This window comes from Rhinolophus sinicus, linkage group LG06 (genome assembly GCF_036562045.2).
Source record: "Rhinolophus sinicus isolate RSC01 linkage group LG06, ASM3656204v1, whole genome shotgun sequence".
In the NCBI taxonomy this organism is placed as follows: domain Eukaryota; kingdom Metazoa; phylum Chordata; class Mammalia; order Chiroptera; family Rhinolophidae; genus Rhinolophus; species Rhinolophus sinicus.
In genome coordinates this window covers 87390499-87413169 of record NC_133756.1, presented here as the reverse complement: position 1 = coordinate 87413169, position 22671 = coordinate 87390499, and the positions used below count along the sequence as shown (strand labels likewise).

At 44.5% G+C, this 22671-nt stretch overlaps 1 long non-coding RNA gene across 1 annotated transcript; it reads left to right on the top strand.

Moving 5' to 3' along the window:
* The first annotated feature begins 2674 nt into the window (after positions 1-2674).
* LOC141572180 (uncharacterized) lies at positions 2675-21726 on the top strand. The gene is made up of 3 exons (XR_012497390.1): positions 2675-5707; positions 14122-14198; positions 19650-21726. It is a non-coding gene; the product is annotated as an uncharacterized LOC141572180 (long non-coding RNA).
* Positions 21727-22671: the final 945 nt, after the last annotated feature.

Here is a 22671-nt window from a genome sequence, read left to right as displayed (position 1 = left end):
ACCTTTAAGCAAGCAGAGCTCTATAGAGACTTGGTGTGTGCTAACAGAGAGGAAATGTGGTTTGTCCTTGGCTTTGCTCACTCCCCTATTCTTTAGGTCTGCAGCTGGAAGGCCGGTTGAGGTACACAACTCCTCATCAGTTCCCAGAATTGGTGGGATTCATCTTGTGTAACCCCACTGAATTAATATGGGGTCTTCTCCTACTTCTTCTGCCTGTTCTCTGTCATTCAGAACTGATGGAATATGTGAAATCTCACTCTCCAGCACAAGTTGCCTTTGTCCTGCCTATGAAGCATCATGTTTGGAAAAATATCTTCCAAAATGTGATGTTCGAATATATGGTGATGGAAGGAGAACTGACTCTGGGTGATGAACACACAACGGGATTTATAGATGATGTAATACAGAATTGTACACCTGAAATCTATGTAATTTTACTAACAACTGTCACCTCAATAAATTTAATTAAAAAAAAAAAAAAAAAAAAAAAAAAAAAAAAAAAAAAAAAATGTGATGTGCCCTTGTTAATTCTCTTCTGCTTCCTGTCCCTTGGTTTTCCAGGAATTGCATTCTGTGAATGGATGTAGATAGATTGGGGAGACAGAACAGTTCTCTGGTTCATCCAAAAAGTAGCACCCACAGTAAAGAGTAAGGTTTTTGTTTGGTTTGGTCCTATATCTCTGAGCTGGGATTAGAAAATGGGAAAAAGGCAAAATTTTCTATCAGTTTTCAGGTGGGTGGGGCTATTTGGTTTTACAAGGTGAAGCATGGATTGTCTGTCTCAATGCAGCTGAGCCTCATTAGCTTTATTTAGGTAATAGAAATTCCTTCTAGAACCTGGTAACTTATTGTTGGTTAGAATTCTTTTCTGATGTTGTTGTGATTTTTTTGTCTTTTTTCTGTGTCATAAGTAATTTAGGGAGAAGTTTAGAGACACTGCCTCAGAAGCATCTAGCCAGATCCCATTTTAAACCCTAAGTGGACCTGATTTTATTTATTTTTTTTTAAAATCATGTCTAGGAATTAGTTCAGTTTACTTATTCATTATGTTTTGTTTGCCTTAAATCGTTTTATGACACATCTACTGGGTCCAAAGTTTTCTTCAGATAGTTTTCTAAATTCCATTGAATGGGCCTTTAGAGGAGACAGGTGATACTTCTTTTGGTAGCACACAGCCATGTCAAACAGACATCAGATTGTGGGTAAATTCTCCTACCTGAGGTCTTATTCAAGGTTCTTTTGGGTTGTTAATAACAGAAACCAATTACAGCTAGTGGGAGTGGGGGTGGGAAAGGGGGTGGAAGAGAAAGAAAGAAAAGAGAAAGAAAAAGGTATATTGGAATGTTGGAGTATCTTACAGAATCCAAGGACAGTTGGGCCTTTTAAGAGTTGGGACTAGAAGCTGAAACTATTAGGAAGAACCCAGACACTTCATTCACTCTCTTCTTCTGCCCCCCTCTGAAAGAAACATTAATTGTAAACAAAGGCCTGGTCAGGATGTACACATAACTTTGTCTGCTTCTCCGTGTGTTTGGGGTAAAACGGATGCCTTATAACTCCTGAGTTTTCCTCTTCTCCCTTCAAGTAACCCAGCTCAGATGGATGGATGCCTCTCCCTGGAGTCTGTCCTAATTTTGGATTCTAGGGAGTGAGAGAATTTGATCGGCTGGCTTGGGTCAGGTGACCACACTGGTTTAAATCAACTGTGGTTGGGTGTGTATATGTATGTGAAAGTACAAGCATGACTGCTGATTCCACCTAAGGGGTGGGAGGCAGTTCTCAGAGAAAAAGCCACATGGTGACCTGGGCAGGCTCCCTACAGGGGCCTACCACTCTCAGCCTTTGGAATAAAGCCCATTAGGTCCTGTTCTGAGGGGAGCTGGAGTGCCTGGCCACGATCCTCCTCTCAGGCCCATGAGTTACTTGGGTGAGATGGAGAACCAGTCTTTCCATTAGGCTTTGGGTGTTGGGGGGCTCTTGTGAGGAGTTGCTGAGTAATTTATAAGTCTGCACACCTGCATCTCCAGTTGTCTCCCATTATATTTTCCTTGGTGTTGTTCCCACTCCCTTCTAATCAGAAAGACTCTTTAATATGAAATCCACATTTTGCAAACTTTCTTTTTAGTAATGACTTTATTTGGAAACTGAACTCTCCCTTCGATTCTAAAGCAGGCCCAGTCACCACTGGACATGGCACACTTGCTACCATCCTTTTTTTTTCTTTTTTTGGAAGTAGAAACAGAAATATGTTTCTCATGGGTATATTCAATGGAATTTAGCTGAAGGTACCAGTGTGGGAGGAGAGTACTGGCTCACAAGTCAGGAATCCTGGATTTTATTCTTGACACTGCTTTTTACATAAAACTTCAAGACTTTGGGCGATTTTCTCAATGGACCCACATTTCAGTTTTAAAATTTATAAAATGGGGCTAGTAATACTTTGTTTACCATCTATCTAGTGCTTAAATATGATCAAATACCTCTAAATAGAAGGCATTCTTTATTAATTGACATTGGATGGACTAGTCATAATTTCCCAACAACGGTCCAATGGTTAGTATGGATTTGTAGCATGACATCAGGAAGAGAACTAGGAACTTAGAGGGAGTGTTACATAACTCATCTAATAGCACAGGTAAGTTAGAGGCAGAGCTGGGGTTAAACATAAAACTCTGACCCTGATCCTTACCCACCTGAAGGCTCACACTTGAACACAGATCTTCTCTACATCCCTATTCTTTCCAGCAGACCTTCCTGTCTTAGTTTGCAGTTCACTTAGCCTGATCTGACCACAAGGAAGAGACTTCCTGCTGAGATCGAAGCAGCGCTCTTGACCCCAGCCCATATGACAAGGATGTCTGTGCACATCCTGGACAAGACTTGGAGCTCAAAGTGCTGACTGGTTGGTCAGACTGTAAGGCGGGAGGTCAGACCTGATTGCTCTTTCTCCTTGTCCTTCAGTGAGTCATGTAGGGGTAGGCAGGGGACTCAGTAAGCACTAAGGGTGGCAAATCCCATGGACGGTTTCCTCCTTCTGTGCCTTCTAGTGACTTTGTGAGGGTGAATTAGGGTTAAATTAAATGATAAAACCAAAAGAAACGAGGCCTCACTTTCTTTGGTTTTGAGCTGCAGAGAAAATGTGACATGAAAAGCAAAATTAGTAGGTACCACCATTATAGCACTTCACAGTTTGGGAGCGCATTCATGTTTCCTGAGTCACAGATCCTTACAAACAACCCTGTAGACTGGATATTGTTATTGTCACTACTCTCCAGTTGAGGACTCTGGAACTCAGACATGAGATGGTGTGCCCAAGATGACATGGTCAGTAAATGGTGTCAGAATTTGAACGTTGTGGGGACAGAGCCAGGAGTGCAGTTTCCAGGCTCTTGGCCTCATGTAGAAAGGTGCTGGCTCGGGTAGTAGATGGCCATCAACTGTGATTGGATGGCCGTCAGCTGTGGCCGGTTGGCCGTCAACTGTAACCATTGAGCAATTGGCCACTAATATAACTGCCGCAGCAACGGAGAAGAGTTGAGGAGAGAGGAGGAGAGTCGGTCGGTTGGCAGCAAAGCGGACAGCAGGTCGCATGTCGTGTGAACCCAGCCTCCCCTGAGACCATAGTGGTATGACTCCCCTACCTATGGCTCCATGGGTGTTCCTTTTTGGCCTAGCCATATCCTGCATTCTGATGTGGGGGGCGGGAGCAGAGACCCCGCAGGCCGCCTCGCACAACAAATGGTGCAGCGAGCAGGATCCCCCGCACGACAAACGTGACTCCAGAGTTCTTCCTGTTAACAACTACACTCTCATACCCACCTGGGGAGTTTTAAAACACTGAGACCTGCATCCTGTCTCCACAGATTCTGATTTAAGTGATCTGGGGTCAGCCTGACATTGGGATTTTTAAAAGCTCTCCAGGTAATTCAATATCCAGCCATGGTGGACAACCACTGCTCTATGCTTTCCCCAATTCAGTGGCTAAGGACCAGCTACTTCTGACCCAGTGATTCTCAAATTTAGGAAACACCTGTGAATTCTGTTAAGCATCAGATTCTGATTCAGGAGGTCTGGGAGGGCCTGAGGCTCTGCATTTCTAACAAGTTCCCAGATGATGCTACTGCCCCAGAACCACACACTGAATAGCAAGGTACTCTGACCAGCATACCTCCCTGATACCAACCACGCAGGGCTCACTCAGAGTATCACCTGACCTGGTTCCCCAGCTCTGCTGTTGGCCAGATGGGCTCAGCACCCACCACCCAGCCAAGCTAGTAGAAACCGTCAGTTTATGGGGTTACCCTTTGAGCTGTGCTGCTCCTTCCCTTCCACCTTGGGGCCTGTAGCTGTGGATGTAGGACTAAGTTTCCTTCCTGCCCTGTTTCTGGTTCCAGGATCTGGTGCTTCCCTCGTCCCTCATTTGTTGATGCCAGCCCATTCCTGATGTGTGACAAAGCAGAAGGGAGCCCATGCTGTGAAGACCAGGAAGACTTGTGTTTGGGATTAGAAGGACTGAATCCTGACTCTGTCACTTCCTGCCTGTGTGACCTTGAGCAAGCTACTTGACCTCCACAAGGGAATGAAGATTGCTACCTGATGGGTTTACAATGAGATTACATGAGATGATGTAGGTAAATTGCCCACATCTGAGACTGGTATTTTCAATTAACAATAACTATATTATTAAGGAGGTTGGAGCTAAACGTTTACTGACTGCCCAGTATGTGCCATACCCTGTACTCGTTGACTTAGCTCTTTGGGGAGAGGGAGAGCAGCCCCCAGAGCTCTGGGAAGCAGCCTCATCGCTCTCCATTCGCCCTCAGAGCCCAGGCTGGTGGATAGGAGCAGGGACTAAGAGGTAGAATGGCCAGGAAAGTGACTTTGATGGGCAGATTCGAACAAACACTGCCTGCCTGGGCCTGTGAACCAGGCAATGTGGGGCCCAGAGGAACTGTAGGCCTCTATGCCCTCCTCAAGAGTGAAAAGCAATTATTTGGTGTGCTTTAGGTACTTGAGAATGAGCTGGCCACAGCAGGTGTGAGAACAGTGGATGGGGGAATGAATGAGATCTCTCTTGGTGGATTGGAGGCACCCTGGCAGGCTCCCACCCCAGTCTCCATGAAAAAGCTCAGTAGGGCCCAAGACCACCAGTCTCCTGTCTCCTGCCAGACCCAGTCACCAGCCTGTAATGAGTCTCTGCCTTTGCCACATGTGGCACCAGGTTGTTAATGTAAAATGTAAATCACACTCTAGTACAGCAGCCTGGCAGCAGGAATTATGGTGATGAGAGTGGAAGTGGACTGAGGAGGCTGCAGGGAGCAGCAGCTCGAAATCCTAAATGACATGACTGTGGTGGGGAGTGTAGGGCTTGCTTGTCCGTTGCAGAGAATCCACGCTCATCCCAGGCCTTGCTCAGCAGTGCGAAGAAACGCTAGAGGGAGACAAAGAGACCAAGGCCACTGACTAAAAATGGCTGTGCCAGAGTGAGACTGGTTCCTTGGGCCGAGACAAGCTGCAGCGCGGAGGCTCAGGATGCAACCTGTGCAGGCAGTGGCAGCATTGCCGGGCCCTGCTCTGCCCTTTCATACCTCAGCGCATGCACTAAGAGGGATCCATTTTATGCAGGAGAACACGGAGCTAAGAGAAACTCAGCCAATGTCCTCTGGCTTCCAAGTGGTGATGTAAGGGTGAAACTTGGTAGATGAAGGTAATTAAACTTAGCCAGTTTACAGTTTGATTTATCCTGATATTCAGCTGTTTTCTCTGTTTCTCCCCTCACTAATTAACTATGTCTCTCCCCTCACTGATTAACTAACTCCATTTGTTTCCTTTCTCAAGGCTACTCATACCTTACTAATTAACATCCTAACCTGAAAAGAAGCTGCTTCTTTAATCTTCAGGCACCCAGGTATTGGGACTCGTGATCTCAGCTTCCTAGCCGCTCGTAGTGACAGACCTAAGGTCTCGGAAGACGCCAGGGGATGACTTCTCATCTATCAGCCCTGAAGCTGCTTTCCTTTCTTCTTTCTCTTTTACCTGCCTATACAACCCCTCAATCATGGCTCGGGGAAGGTGGTTTTTTAGACATGAGTCTGCCATCTTCCCTAGCTGCTGGCGTCTAGAGTAGAGGACGCTTTTTCTCCTCACCAACACTTGTCACTCTAGTGTTTTGGAGTCTTCGAGCGGCAAGCGGCTCTGAACCTGAATTCAGTAACAATGGTGTTGGCCAACTTTATTTTGCTCTATGGGAAAACAGAGAAGTACTCTGTCTTACTTCACGCCAGCACTTCTAGCTTCAAAGCTCTCATTGTCCGTCTTGATGAAAAATTTGCAGATTTTATACAATTACAGGGGAAAAAAAAAACCCATGATATATGCTTCATCATTTATATAGCTGGTTTCATATATTTTTGATACTACTTTTATATTTTCAACAGTTACTAAAATTCTTTCTCTGAGACTGTGGAGTAGGGGCTTTGCAGATAAAGGGCTCCCTTCTTTCGTTCTTGTAATTGTTGAGATCTTTTCATTCATTTAAAGTTGTATTTATTTTTAATTTTCGTTTTGAATTAATTTCAGATATAAGAAAACGGTGCAAAAATAATACAAAGAATTCCCATGTGCCCTTAACATCTTATATAACCTAGAGTAAAATTAACAAAACCAGGAAATTAGCGTGGATGCAATACTATTATCTAATGCGTGGCTCAATTCAAATTTTGCCAGTTTTCCACCAATGCCCCTTTTCAGGTCCAGGATCCAGTCCAGGATAATACATGGCATTTGATTGTCCTGTCTCCTTAGTCTCCTTTCATCTGGAACAGTCCAGTTTTAATTTGTCTCTCATGACCTTTGCACTTTTCAAAAGTGCTGGCCAGTTATCTTCTCGAATGGTCTTAATTTGGGTTTATGTGATGTTTCCTTGCGATTTAAATCCAGATTATGCATTTTTGGCAATGATACCACAGAGTGATGTTGTGTCCTTCTCAAAGGATCATATCAGGAGGTACGTGGTCTCTTTTTCTCCTCAGACCAGTGACATTAAATTTGACCTCTCGTTTAAGGTGGGGACTGCCAGATTTCTCTACTGTAAAGTTACTATTTCTACTTTTGTAATTGGTAAGTATTTTGTGAGGAGATACTTTATAAGTATCCTGTTTACCCACTGATTTTACGATTCATTAATGATTCTGCCTGAAACAGTTATTATTGGGGAGTTTAATTCTCTTATCAATGTAAAGACAATGCAATTATAAAGCAAAAGTATCACTTCTTACACCTCTAACTGTGTTGGCTTGGTTGTCTTCACAGTTTTGTCTCATTTAGTATAGCTTAGTCAGTTGCTAAGTATCTAAAACGTTGAATGTCACATCTGCACCACTATGTTTACCATTAGGAGTACAATATTTCAACTGAAGCTTCATCCTTCTAGCTGATTCATCCTTGTCGTTTAGAGCAGACAGTCCCTCTGGATCTCAGAACTCCCTTCTAAATTTGATCTGAACTTAAGTTTCATCTCCCTCTATTTAGACTGAAGGCATGTGGTATTAGTCTGTGTGCCCCAGTGATTCTAATTTCTACTCAGGACCAGCCTTTTTTGTCTTTGGTGAATGACTCAGCATTTTACAATCTGACATTTTAGAAGAATCACTTTGCTATGTAACTGAAGCCATATGTTAAAGTTCAGCCCCGAAGCAAGCATGGGTCCAACAAAGGTTAAACAAAGATAAGACAATTTGCCACACCTACCAGCCTGCAAAGAGCACAGCAGAAATGAAATGAGACTCCAGAACAAGAGCAGGTTTGAGTCTTGACTACAAATTCTAATGTAGAGAAACTCTTCTGAGAGGTGGTTGGAGCTTTGGCTTCCTATAGACCCGCTCCTGGCTGTTTGTAGACTACATATGGAATCTGTGCTCCAGACCTGAGGCCTGAGTTAGGACAGCATATTTAAAGGCGGCTTAAAAGCTGAACATGGAAAGGTGTAAATTTGAAGTGAGCTGTTATTGATTTTTGTTTTGTATCAAAGAAGAATTGATGAAATAGAAAAGAAGGCCTTCCTGTATGAGCATCTAGCAGGCAGATTGGCAGTCAGGTGATTGGACTTCCCTCATCATTTATTTCAGGCTGCACAGAAGTGCTGATGCCTTCTCTGCCCACAGAAAGGCCGGCTGGATGGGAGGGATGGCTGAATGAGGCAGCAAGATGATTTTAGCACATACCTCTGTGTCTGTGACTGGTCTACACAGCAGTAGTGACCCAGTGCGCGTATCTTGTTAGCCGTGTTAGATTTTGCTCTTCCTGAGTATGGGAGGGGAAGGAGAGGTAACTAGCTGGAGAAAGGGGAATGAGAGGAGAAGGGCATGAATGCAGAACAGGAGGAAAAGAGAAGGGAAAGGCAGTTCTTTCTGTCTCTGTCCCTTCCCAATATCCTACCATCTTTATCCTGAGATTTTCAGGCCTATAACTCCTCCACAGGGGCACCAGTACCTCTACAGATTTGGGCCCACCTCTCTTAGGCCTCTGCAAACTTGTTTGCCCCTTACCAAGCAGTCTTAAAGTTGACGCCATGCATAGCCCTCGGGGCTCTATCTTCCACAGGCTTGCGACAGACTCTGACCTAATTTTGCACTATACTCTGACTAAAATGTACATCGATTGTTCATTCATCCATCTATCAATTCATTCATCCATCTATTGATGCCCACTCTAAGCCAGGCAAGAGGTTGCGCTGAGTACTGAATATATTAAAATAAATTAAATGCAATTCTTACCTGCAGGGAGCTCCTGGTTTAGTGGGGAGCAAGTTTTTAAGTAGATAATCACAATGCAGTAATAAGATAGCATTTACTACACACCACATAGCCTTCTGAATACTTTACATGCTCTACTCATTTAACCTTCCCAACAGCTTGATGAAGTAGGTGCTATTATACGTCCATTATCACAAATGAAGCACAGAAAGGTTAAATAATTTACCTAAGGTCACACAGCTAGTAAATGCAGAACTAGGATTTGAATCCGGAGGAGCTTATAACCAGAGGTAGAGCTTATAACCAGTATATTTTACTGCCTCTCAGTGAGTCAAGTGTGGTAGTGGGCACCCTGAGTGTTGTTATAGGCACACGTGGCAGGGCCTGGTGCAGGTCGTAGGGGGTTGGGAGAGGGTTTGGTGTGCTGATGTGTAGGAGATAGCTTGGTGGTAATCTGGACAGCCTGAGATTCCTTCCTCCCTCCTTTTTTTCTATCTTCAATATTTACTGAGCATGCATTGTGTGCTAGGCATGCTGGTGGGCACTGGGGATTCAAGGGTGGCCTTAGTTTAGCCTGGGAGAGGCCAGTGCACCCCCACTGGCACACAGCACGGTCAGTATGGACACAGGGCTGCTTCCGGCATAGTGGTGGGAGACTTCACAGAGAGAGGAGCTTTTCTGTGGGCATGGAGGGGAAGGGTGTATCTGGTATGAGCTGCTCCGTGACATTTAAGTGCAAGGAGCTAATCAAATCAACTCTATCTCTGAGTCCCTGGTAGCCAAAGTAGGCGGGAAGTCTAAAAAGCAGCCATTATTTGGGGCAACCCTGCCCCCCCCCGATGGTCTTCCAGGAACACCAGAAGTGATGTGGGTTTCAGTCTGTGGTTGCAGTTCTGCAGGGAGCTAAGGCTGCTCTCACAAGCTGATCTTCCACCATCATCTGGCACTGTGGTGTCTCCTGAACCAATCTTTCCCCAGCTTCCTGTCCAGGTCAGCCTGCCCCCCAGATGATAAGCGGCTTTGTGAGTGGCACCAGTCTCACCATACCACGCTGTAGCTCCCAAGCCCAGGGTGTGAGGTCTGCATTTTCCCTGGCACCACACTGCCACCAGACTGCAAAATCTCAGCCTTCACCAACAGGCTGCATTTGAGCCAACTCCTCCTTTCTCCTCTGAGTGGAAATATAAAACCATATTGACTGCCCCCTGCTGGTAGGGCAGCTTAGAATTTAGGAACAATGGCTTAACCATCATGAGGGGGAGAAATTATCTCCTTTCCAGTGACTCAGAAGAAGAATACCTATCAAGTAATTTCCCAGTAACAGTAGCAAGAGCATTCCAGCAGAGCAGGTGGCTAAGCAAAGACACAGAGGAGCCACTATGTTGGGGTCTGTTGAGAAGCTGCACTGTGTTGTGGGATGTCAGTGGGAGATCAGGCTGGAGAGGGAGGTTGCGCCAGGTGGTATGGCCTCGAAGGCCTAGCTAATAGGACAAATCTAGCTTTCACCTTAGGGAGAGAAGTGATGTGACCAGATCTGGAGTTCACAAAGATCATGGTAACTGTGTGTGTGTGTGTGTGCGTGTGTGTGTAACAAAAGGCTACTAAAAACACCTTAATCTATTACATAAGCTCCCCACTGTAGGCCTGGGACTGGTGCTGTCCTGTCCCTTGCAGTGTGGGACAATAGAGCTCATAGGCGCATGGCCAGATGCTTGTCCTGCTTCACCTTGACTCTTAATCCAAACAATGTAAACAGCAGGGTGGGAGGTTATAGCTCATGTCCCACAAGATGGGTGGGTAGCAAAAACCAGTCAGAGTGGTGACCAAGTTAATTTTGTATCCTTGTCCTTGGAAATAAAAAAGAATGATCCTTAGAAGACTCTTCTGCCCAGATTCCTTAGCAGAAGTGAGGGGAGATTAGACCAAAGGCTTTTCATTTCCCCATGATCCCAGCCAGATCCAGTTTCAAGGACTTGGAGCTTCCTCTCTGAGCCAAGAAGACACTCAACTCTGCCTAGGCCTCAAATGACTCCAAAGCCAGGGGGACAGCCAGACTCCGGCGTCAGAAAGCCAGAGCCAGGTAATGAGAGGGAAAAGTGCCCAGCTGTGACATTAAGTGGGATTTAGTTTCATCATCTCAGGTTCCTTATTGTATGGCACGTTCCTCCCCGCTCTGCAAGTACAGCCATATTTTAGGCTCAACTCTGAGGGTTTCAGGGCTGTCTGAGAAATAATGGCTGCGTGCTGTCACTGCATAGATGTACCCTTTCCAAATACACAAAACAGGAAGGTGAACCGCTGATCCAGTGGAAGGCAGTAAACTACACATTCAATTAGAATGACATACATTTAATCACAATTGTCTAATGGTATTTGAGATTTCTTATTTAATCAGTAATGAGACGACCCAGCAATTAATGTTCCTGAAATTGTGGCTGCCCTTACCAGTGCAGTGTTGATTTAAAATGAATCTTTCTATTGTATATGCTCTTTCTATTTCTGGAGTTAATAAAGGTACTCTAATGAGTTGTATTAAAACATCAATTTCTTTTTTGTTGCACCCCTAAGTTTATCATGGTTTTTAATCAAAATACTGAGTTAATTTGCAGGAAGGAGTTTTGGACATGAGGGTTTGTCTGGATGGAGGAGCCCACATGGGAGATGGCTGGCTCACTTTCCTCCGACTCTCCCAGCTGTTTTGGCCCCTCTGGACAGTTTTAAAGACAGGGACATCTTCACGGGGTTGTGACCTGTGTGGTTGCACAGGCCCTGTGCTCATCAGGGCCCTGTGTTTGGTTTAATGCTCTACTCTCACTGTCTTGAAAGTCTTCATTCCTTTTGAAAAAGGGACCTCACATTTTCATTTTGCACTGGGCCCTGCAAATTATATAGCTGGTGCTGTTTAAGGATCTGTCAGAATTGGCCACTCCTTGAGTTAGTGCTATGGACTCTAAGCTAAGAAGGGCAATGTGTGGAGTGGGCAAGAAGTGAGTGGGTGGCTGGGGGGCAATGAGATGTAATCTATCCTTAGGTTTCCCACATAGCTTTTTATGTTACTGAAGCTCCCTTGTTTTTGCAGTCCTAAAGCTCAGGCTGTAGGAATGCCAAATATAAGTAGATGTCAATGAAAGGGAGCATGAACAGAAATTTGATTTGGGGGAGGGGAAAATTTTTTTTCTGAAACCCATTTTTAAAAAATTACAACAATGGCTAGCATTTATTGAGTACCTACCATGACCCAAGAACTGTTCAAAGCACTTTACGTATGTTATCATTTAATACAATAATCCTCTGAGATAAGTACATGATTAACCCCAATTTGGAAACTGAAGGAAGAAGGTTCAGCAAATTGCCGAAGACCACATAGTCAATAAATGGCAGAGCCAGGCGTAAATCTAAATTAATGTTCCAGCATGGTAGAAAGAGATGAGTTTTGGAGAGAGACAGATCTGGGTTTGTTGTTGCTTCTGCCATTTGTTAGCTCCATGAACTTGGGCAAATTGCTTAAACTCTCTGAGCCCCCAGTTTTCTCATTTGTAAAATGGGGATAAAAGAACCTGCCATGTAGGGCTGATTTGAAGGTTAAACCAAATAATACATACAAAACATTTAGGCTGGTGCCTGGTACAGTACCCATTAAATGTGAGGCCATTACTCTGCCCCCTTACAAATTCATACCCAGGCTCTCCGACATAAAGCCTTTTTTGTCTGCTCTCAACTCATACACCTCACTCATTTGCTCTATTATTTCCTTAAGAATTATATTCACACTGTTATATTGATCTATGCTTGTTTTACATTAATTTGTTCATCAGTAATTTTTTGAGCCCATGGTATATATTAATTTAGCAGTTACTGTGTCCCAACCACGAGCAGGGCATTGTGCTCGGCATGCTACTATGTTTAAGGCATACTATGTTATAATGCAGGGCATACTGGCAAGTGAAGGCTCCTGCTTCAAGGGGCTCAGAATCTACTTGGGAGATGCAATCCATAAACGTGAGATATGAAAATAACTAATACAATTTGCTATGATTTTGTCAAAATGAGTATAGATAGGAGGATAAGAATGTGTGAATTCATTCATTAATTCATTTAAATATACATTTAAATGTTAGTTTTAGGTACTGTGCTAGGTGGTGGGAATATAATGATGAATAAAACCAATAGGATACCTGCCTTCATGGAGTTTGTATTCTAATGGGGATGATAGACACTGAGTAAATAGATACACACATAATTAATTACAGTTGGTAGACAGGTTAGTTAGTATGACATCAGGCAGTTAGGAATTCCCTGGTAGCCTGAACAGAAACTGAACTGACCATATCTTCCAAGCCACAAGATAACCTGCTCCTACAGGACAAAAACCTAAATCATGCTCTGGGGCAACCGGAACATTTCAAAAGTCTCCCCGAGGCTGGAGCAGCAGAGCGGATCTGATAAACATCATACTGGCAGGCACCAGCATTCCAATATTCCCCTCCCGGGTAGAAATAGAAATAGAAAAGTAAAAGCTTTTTGCCTTAGTTAGTGGGCTTCCCAGGTTCAGGTGCCCCCTCCCGTTCGGGAGCTGTAACCTTTTCTCCTGCTTTTAATAAACTATCGTCCTTTACAACTCTTTGCCTCTCCCTGGTCCATGTGTCCATTCTTCAGCTTCACGGGACACAATCCTAGTTTACACCCAAAAATTGCCTGCAATCCTACATCATTTGGGGGCTCGTCTGGGATTAGAAGGAGAGGTAAATATTATCTGTGCCTTTCTACTTGCTCACTGATGGGCCTTCATCATTTTTGTCTCTTTTTCCTATCACACAAACAGTGGGCCTCCATTAGCCATTTAAATACAAATAGCATGGCTGCCATTCTCAAGACTCAGAGGGCAGGTCTTGCAGAAGGGATCTGGTCGGTCCCCTCTGACATTTAACTGGTGGAATGTCGACCACAGTCCAACTACCTTTTCTCTTGCTTTCTCTCGGGTGGAGTGAAGCCCTAAACTGGAGCATGGTTGTGGTGAATGTCCCTTGGCAGCAATTGAGGGACTCTGTTCGTAGCTACTCTGTGGTGGGTCCCAAAGGATCCCTGGGTCATCCCCCAGCCTGACTGCCCAGAAGGGTGCCATTTGGAGGCTTTCCCTACCCCTTTTTGCTATTTTGTCTTATCCTTCTGCTGCTTTTTTTTCCTTTTCAAGAGGAGACTGAATACTGGCACATGGCCAGGATTCTCTTTGTGGACAACTGAGGCTACTGATGTGGCTACTCTGCAGTGGGTCCCGAAGGTCCCTCTGGTCCCGACTGCCCGTCAGGGTGCTAGCAGGATGACTCCTTTGTCTCTGCTGTTCTTTCATCCTGTCGCTGTCTCTCCTCAGCTCGTGAGACGCCGGTCTAGGGTCTCTTCCCTGCGGGACCTTCTCAACACTCCCTGCCGACCTCAAGACATTTTAAGGTAAGAACATGGACCTCTGCCTCTATAGGACATCTCTTGTCATTCAAGATAAGATTTACTGACATTTAACATTCCCTCTCATATCATCCTCTTGGGATTTCCTCCAAGCTTTAAAGTACAAATGGAAGTGTCCTGCCACACACCCTGAACCTTTCTGTTGTTTTTGTAATCTCCATACCCATTGTTGATTTTTCAGTAACTGTCTGGCATCCCACGTTCACTTAGGGCACCTCTCATGGGGTGCCTTGCTGCTCTCCTTTTTCACCTCTGCCCTTGCCAACCATCTAGCAAAATTTTTGGAGAAAAGCGGTACATTCCAGACTCCCTTTATCGTGGGTATATGCTCCTTCCTTAAACATCTTTATTTAGAAAGCCACTATTATATTAATCGTGCCATCAATTTTTGTGATGCCCAAAGTTGGGCCATACATCTCTCTGCTCTAAAACGCCTCATCATCAGCCTTTATTGGCCTGTGGGCCGGTGCCAAACAACCAGGCAGGGTCACCCACGGATTTGGGTAGATGCCCACTGGAGGCACTAGCCAAGCAACCCAGGTAAGCATGACTAACCCTGGTGTGCTGTGTCTCCCCACTCTCCCCGGAACTGGTTGTATGGTCTCTGTGGCCCATATTTTCTAGGGGCTGCCCTAAACCAAGTTGTGGGAGATAAATTGTAAAGGGACGCCTTTCTGTTCTTCCTCCCTTTCCGATGGGCAATCAGCCCTCGTGTGCCTTCACCCGCCTGAATTGCATCTTAAAGCATTGGGACAAATTTAGCCCTCAGCCTTTGAAGAAGCAACGCCTGGTTTTCTTTTGTTCCAAGGTTTGGCCTCAATACACGTCGGAAGATGGGGAGATTGGCCTTCTGAGGGAAGTACTAATTATAATACTATCGTGCCACTAGACCTGTTTTGCAGACAGGAGGGCAAATGGTCAGAGGTTTCATATGTTCAGGTTTTTTTTTGCTGTGAGGGACAACCCAGAACTCTGTAAGAAATGTAAAGTTGAGCTGGCTCTTTTGGCTGTGATCTCTTGCCTCCCTCCTCCTAAGGAGACCCCTTCTACGGGAACTCCTCCTTAGGAACCTCCAATGGGATTCTCCTTTCCTGAGGAGGTCCCTTCAACAAACACCTAGTCAAGAGCTCATCCCCAAACTTTATATCCTGCCCTTCCCCTGGAGCCAGTTCCTGCCCTAGCTCCTTTTAATTGTCCTCCATATCCAGGACCTCCTATAACAAAAGTGCCCCCAGTTTGGAGTAACTCTCCTTCCCTTACAGAAAAATTTGGGCCTGTTAGGGTTCAAGTCCCTTTTTCTTTACAAGATCTCCGACAAATAAAAGATCTAGGGAAGTTTTCAGATGACCCTGATAAATATACAGAAGCTTTCCAAAATTTAACTCAGGTCTTTGACCTCTCTTGGACAGATGTTATGTTAATCCTAAGTCAGACTCTCACCAGTTCTGAAAGACAGGCAGCCCTGCAAGCTGTGAAAAGGTTTGGGGACAATCAGTTCCTAGTATATCATGAGGAACAGGCAGGATGGGATTCCATTCAGGAACCCTTCCCTATAGGGAAGCAAACAGTACCCACTGTAGATCCACAATGGGGTCCTGATACAGCCATGGGACATTGGCAGAGAAAACACTTTCTGGCATGCATTTTAGAGGGACTGAGGAGAACAAGGGTCAAACCCATCTATTATTCAAAACTATATACTATTAGCCAGAATTCAGAAGAAAATCCCTCAGCCTTTTTAGAAAGGCTCAGGGAGGCCTTAATTAAATATACTCTGATAGGGCCAGACTCCCCTGAAGGGGAAATTCTTTTAAAAGACAAATTTATAACTCAGCCTGCCCCAGATATCCGCGGGAAATTACAAAAATTGGCTGTTGGTCCCGAAGGCCCCTTGGACCAGTTACTCAAGGTGGCCAACACTGTCTTTTACAATTGGGATCAACAGGAAGCCCAGGACAAGGAAAGGAAAATAAGAAAAAAGACAGAAATACCAGTAGCTGCCTTACAGGGTGCCTGGGGAAGGTCCAACTGCCACCAATGTCACTGGCAAAGGAAATGCCCATGGTAACCAGAGCCAACTCAGAGACTTGTCCCACCTGTGAAGGGGATCAGTGGAAGTGAGACTGTCCCCAGAGGCCTCCACCCCTAAGGCCAGCCTCGTCCCGTCTGACTCCCACTCAGAACTGAAGAGGCTTGGGACTTTTACCAGTGGCTCCCTCGTCCCATCTAACCATCAGGACTCCCGAGCCCCGGCTAACACTAGAAGTGGAAGAAAAATCTATTGATTTCCTTCTAGACACAGGAGCCACATTCTCTGTCCTCCTCTCCAATCCAGGGACCCTCCCCAATCGATATGTTACTGTCCATGGAGTCACGGGCAATCCAATTACTAAACATTTTCCCCAGCCTTTAGGCTGCATATGGAGCGACCTAATGTTCTCTCATTCATTCTTAATCAGGCTAGAAAGTCCTACTCCTCTATTAGGAAGAGCCATTATGATGGCGATGGGAACTATTGTTCTCCTAGCCCCTGGAAGTATTCTTAGCCGCCTCCCAGTAGTAGAAACCAACGTCAGACCTAATGTTTGGGCATCACAAGGGACAATTGGCTGCGACTTAACAGCTGCTCCAGTCCACATTCACCTGAAGGGCCCCATTCTATTTCCTTGCCGGAAACAATACCCTCTAAAACCCGAGGCACGGAAAGGACTAATCCCTATCATTAACAGTCTCAAAACGACAAGAAGTCCTTAGAGAATGCAGTAGTCCTTGCAACACCCCCATCTTAGGGGTTCCCAAACCAAATGGAGAATGGAGATTGGTTCAAGACCTCCAGGCCATCAACGAGGCAGTTATTCCTACACACCCTAGTCCAAATGGTTCATGGTGTTAGACTTAAAGGATGCCTTTTTGTGTATAGCTGTGCCCCCTGACCCACAATATCTCTTTGCCTTTGAGGACCCTGAAAGCCGGATTTCACGGTTCACCTGGATGGTCCTCCCTCAGGTGTTTAGAGATAGCCCACACCTCTTTACACAGGCCCCCTCTAAGCACATAAAAGATTTTTCCTATAACAGCTGTACTCTTTTACAATATGTTGATGATCATTTACTGTGTGCTGCATCTAAAGACCTCATCAGCCAAGGCACTTTTAAATTTTCTAGCCTCTAAGGGTTACAAGGTTTCCAGAGCTAAAGCCCAAATGTGTCAGACTTCTGTCAAATACCTTGGGCTAATTACCTCTGAAGGGACTAGGGCCCTAGGGGAGAACAGAATTTGTCCCATCTCCACTTATCCCCTACCTAAGACTGTAAAACAATTAAGGGGCTTCCTGGGCATTACTACCCGCAGGCTATGGATCCTGGGATACAGAGAAATGGCCCGTCCCCTCTACCAATTAATTAAAGATACTTAAACTACAAATACTCATCTGCTACTTTGGAGCTTGGAGACAGAGCAAGCTTTCAGCCTTTTAAAACATGCCCTGTTAAGTGCCCCAGCCTTAAGCCTTCCCACAAGAAAATCATTTCATTTATATAGTATAACAGAAAGAAAGGGAATGGCTTTAGGAGTCCTAACACAACCCAGAGGACCCTCACAGCAACCAGTAGGCTATTTAAGTAAAGAACTAGACCTCGTAGCATGTGGCTGGCCGGCTTGCCTCCGGGCCATAGCTGTGGCTGCCCTCCTGGTTCCTGAAGACACCAAGCTCACGATGGGACAAGACTTAACTGTCTTTGCCCTCCATCATATTCAAGGACTTTTAAATACTGACAATAGTCACTGGCTCACAGATAGCTGCCTCTTGCGGTATCAAGCTCTTTTACTAGAAGGTCCTGGGGCTCAAATACGGACCTGTTCCTCTCTCAATCCAGTCACATTCCTCCCCGAGGTGGGAGAAGAGCTAATACATGACTGCCAATAAGTTTTACTACAAACCTATGCTGTCAGAGGAGACTTACAAGACACACCCCTAGACAATCCGGATTGGACGCTTTTTACTGATGGGAGCTCTTTTGTAGAAAATGGCATACGAAAGCCTGGATATGCTGTTGTTACTTTACATAGTACCTTAGAGCATGCAAGTCTTCCTTCTGGAGTCAGCGCACAACTGGCTGAGCTAATAGCTTTTACTCGAGCACTAGAGCTGAATAAAGGAAAAAGAGCCAATAGATATATTGATTCAAAATATGCCTTCTTGGTGTTTTATGCCCATGGACGCATTTGGAAAAAAAGAAGTTTCCTAACTGCCAACAGGTCTCCTATCAAATATCACCAGGAGATCAACTGACTGCTACAGGCAGTACTTTTTCCTAAAGAAATAGCAGTTATACACTGCAAGGGACACCCAAAGGGAAGTGATGAGATTTCTGAAGACAACTGACTAGCAGACTAAACAGCTAAAAATGCTGCCAAACTGGGTCTTAACCCTACCTTAACTCCTCTAATTTGGGATGGGTCCATAACCCACGTTAAGCCCCAATATATTCAAAAGGAACAAGAATGGGCTAAGACAAGGGGTTACACTGCCCAATCCATGGGTTGGTTATAAGGGGAGGATGGTCATTTACACCTCCCAGCTGCCAAGTAATGGAAAGTACGAAAAACTCTCCACCAAACCTTCCACTTAGGAAGGGACAAAACTTTACAAATGGCTCAAAAAATATTCACAGGAAAAGATCTACAAAAGACTATACAACACATTCTCACATCCTGTGAAATCTGCCATAAGAATAACCCTCTAACACATCCTCAGACAGCCATAGGGGTGCAAAGACAAGGCAAATGCCCAGGAGAAGATTGGCAATTAGACTTCACCCATATGCCCAAGGCCAAAGGATACAAGTATCTCCTAGTATGGGTGGACACCTTCACCCACTGGGTTGAAATCTTTTCTTGTAGAACAGAAAAGGCAATAGAAGTAGTTAAGGCCATAATTATGGGAATTATACCTAGATTTGGCCTCCCCAAGTCTTTTCAAAGTGACAATGGGCCTTCTTTCAAATCTTCAGTCACCGAGGGTGTATCCAAAACCCTAGGAATAGACTATCACCTCCATTGTGCTTGGAGGCCACGATCTTCAGACAAGGTAGAAAAGACCAATGATATCATCAAAAGACATCTTAGAAAATTATCACAAGAAACTAGCCAAAATTGGACAGATTTACTCCTGATAGCTCTCCTTTGTATTCGAAATACTCCAATTACGTGTGACTTAAGCCTTTTGAAATGTTGTATGGTAGGCCTTTCCTAACCAATGATCTCTTGATTGATCATGAGACTACAGAACTAACCCAACATTTAACTTTTTTTGCACAGTTTCAACAAGCCATCCAACAATTGTCAGAAGTTCAACCTCGAGCAGATCAAAAACCCTATTTAACCCAGGAGATGAAGTTCTTATTAAATCTCTTCCTTCTCTATCTCCAACGCTAGATCCAGTGTGGAAAGGATCCTATACCGTGATTCTTTCTACTCCCACAGCAGTAAAAGGCCCAGAATTTGACTCCTGGATTCACTACTCTTGAGTCAAGCCCTGCACGAGTGCACCCACACAAACAGAAAAAAGAAGACAAAAGTCCTAAGTATTCCAGTCAACCTCCAGAGGACCTAAAACTTCCTCTACGCCATACAGATAAGTACTCAGATGACACGGTCTAGTTTCAAAAAGACCATATTAGGGGGCTTCATTCTTCTTACTGCTGCTTTAATTCTCCTTTTTGCTGCATCTGTTACGTGTGTTGTCCTAGATTCAGCCCCTCCTTCCTGCCATTACTTACCTTGGGCTGGGCTAAGCCTAGGAATAGTTTGTGTTATTTTCACAGGCTATATTTTAATTGGCCTTTGGAGATTTTCTGACATCTAACATACCATTAACAATTACTACATAATGTTTTATCAAGTTTTATTCTTTTTAATAATGCTTCCAAATGGGGTTCCAGAGGGCCTCATACCATTCCAAAGAAACAAAAACTTATGAAGGAGGAACTTATGTTGAACAAACTTTTACCTCCTGTCTAGTTGGCGTCTGCACCCTCTTAAGTTATATAAAGAATTATACCACCCTCCGATACATTGATAAGCCCATATCTTACTCCGATATCTATAATTGGAGTCCCACTACCACCCAAAAAACCTGTTCTCTCTACAGGTTAGAACTGTAACTCCAGCTGATCACTGTGTTATTTTCACCGGCTGCCCCAACCAATGTTTTGATCTTTTGACTGATGATGGCCTTAACTGCCGCTCTACCACTTCTATGATTTATGCCACTGCACATGTTGAATTACCTGCTGCATGGTTTCTTCTCTGTGGGAGGATTACCTACTCCTATGTTCCATCTTATAGCACCGGGGGACCCTGCTCTCTCGGAAGATTAGCTGTTTTTTTACCCCAAAAGCCTCGTCAGGTTAGACATCGCAGAGAACTTGCTCTAGATCCCAGCTGCAACAGTGATGTACATTTATTTAGTGCAGCTGAATATGTTTCTTTGTCTCTCTTTATAGTACCTGCCATGAGTACAGCCTTAAATGTAGAGATTAGCCACCTTACTTGTTCAATGGCAAAGGCCATAAATCTACTTCACAGTCTATACACGCCATAGGCCAAGAGTTAGGATAAGTCAGAGAAGTAGTTCTCGAGAACCAAGCTGCCATAGACCACCTACTCCTCAAATATAATCAAGGATATGCAAATTTTAAAGGATTATGCTGCTTCAATCTTTCCGATAATTCTCATTTAATAGAAGATAAGGTACAACAAATCCATAACATAGTTTCCAATATTAAACAACAGACAGGATTCTTTGGCTTAGATTTATCCTTCCTTACTTCCTGGCTTCCAAGCTTAACAGGACTTAAAAAAGCCTTTCTTATATTTCTCTTATTCATTATTGTAGGAATTATGTCTTGCTGCTGCCTACGGTGTATCTCTGCTTGTGGACCACTCACCCGCTGGCTACGACACGGCCTCCAAAGCAACAAACTCTTCATCTGGATATGCTCATCTACCGGGGACCCTTAGCTAGACCTCTGGACAAGCCCTAGCTGCTGGTACCTTTCTACGTCCCTCCTCAGCCTGAAGTAGCCAGAGCGGTCGTCGCCCCTATCCCCGAACGGCAGTTAGGGTTTCGTCTTCAGAGTGGGGATTGAGACAGGTTAGTTAGTATAACATTAGACAGTTGGGAATTCCCTGGTAGCCTGAACAGAAACTGAACTGACCATATCTTCCAAGCCACAAGATAACCTGCTCCTACAGGACAAAAACCTTAATCATGCTCTGGGGCAACCGGAACATTTCAAAAGTCTCCCCTAGGCTGGAGCAGCAGAGCGGATCTGATAAATATCATACTGGCAGGCACCAGCATTCCAATATTCCCCTCCCGGGTAGAAATAGAAATAGAAAAGTAAAAGCTTTTTGCCTTAGTTAGTGGGCTTCCCAGTTTCGGGTACCCCCTCCTGTTCAGGAGCTGTAACCTTTTCTCCTGCTTTTAATAAACTATCTTCCTTTACAACTCTTTACCTCTCCCTGGCCCATGTGTCCATTCTTCGGCTTCACGAGACACGATCCCAGCTTATACCCAAAATCGCCGGCAATCTCACATCAGTTGTAGTAAGCGATATGAAAAAGAAGTATAGGGTGATTAGTTCTCAGAGGAGTGGGACAGACTGCTATATGCTGGGGTTGTTAGAGAGCAGTTTGTGGGAGAGGTTGAATTGAAGAATGATAGATGTGAGTAACTGGAGAGGAGAGATGGAGTCCAAAGGTCAGGATATAGGAACAATCAATGTTCAGGTGATACTGGTAATACTTTACATTTAGTTTGTACTTTAAAAGTCCACAGTACTCTCACATACATGATGCATTAGTCAGGATGGACTAAGTTGTGCTTCAGTAACAAACAACTTGAATAGACAAAGGTTTAGCTCTTCTTCGCCTTACTTGTTCAGTGTGGGTTGGTGGGGGGGCTCTGCTCATTGTATCCACTCAGGGATGAAATCCATCTCAATGTGTGCTTTTAAGATCACCACAGCAGGGGGACGAGAATGGTATAGTAGCTCTATGTTAGTTATCGATTGCTACATAACAAATTACCCCCAAATTTAGTGGCTTAAAACAATATTCATTCATTATATCACCATTTCTGTAGAATTTACCTTGATCCTCCACCGCAGAGTCTCTCAAAAGACTGCAGTCAAGGTGTCAGCTGGGGCTGCAGGCATCTCAAGGTTGAACTGGGCTGGGTTCCGTTTCCAGACTCACTCACATGGTTGTGGACAGGATTTATTGCCTTGAGGACCGTTGGACTGAGGGCCAGAGGCCACCTTTACTGTCTTGTTGGTAGCTTTCTTCATCAGGAAAATCATGTGAAAAGAGTCAGAGAGAGAGAGAGAATGGCAGCAAGACGGAATGGAAGCCGTTGTCTTTAAATACCTAATCTTAGAAGTGACATCCTGTT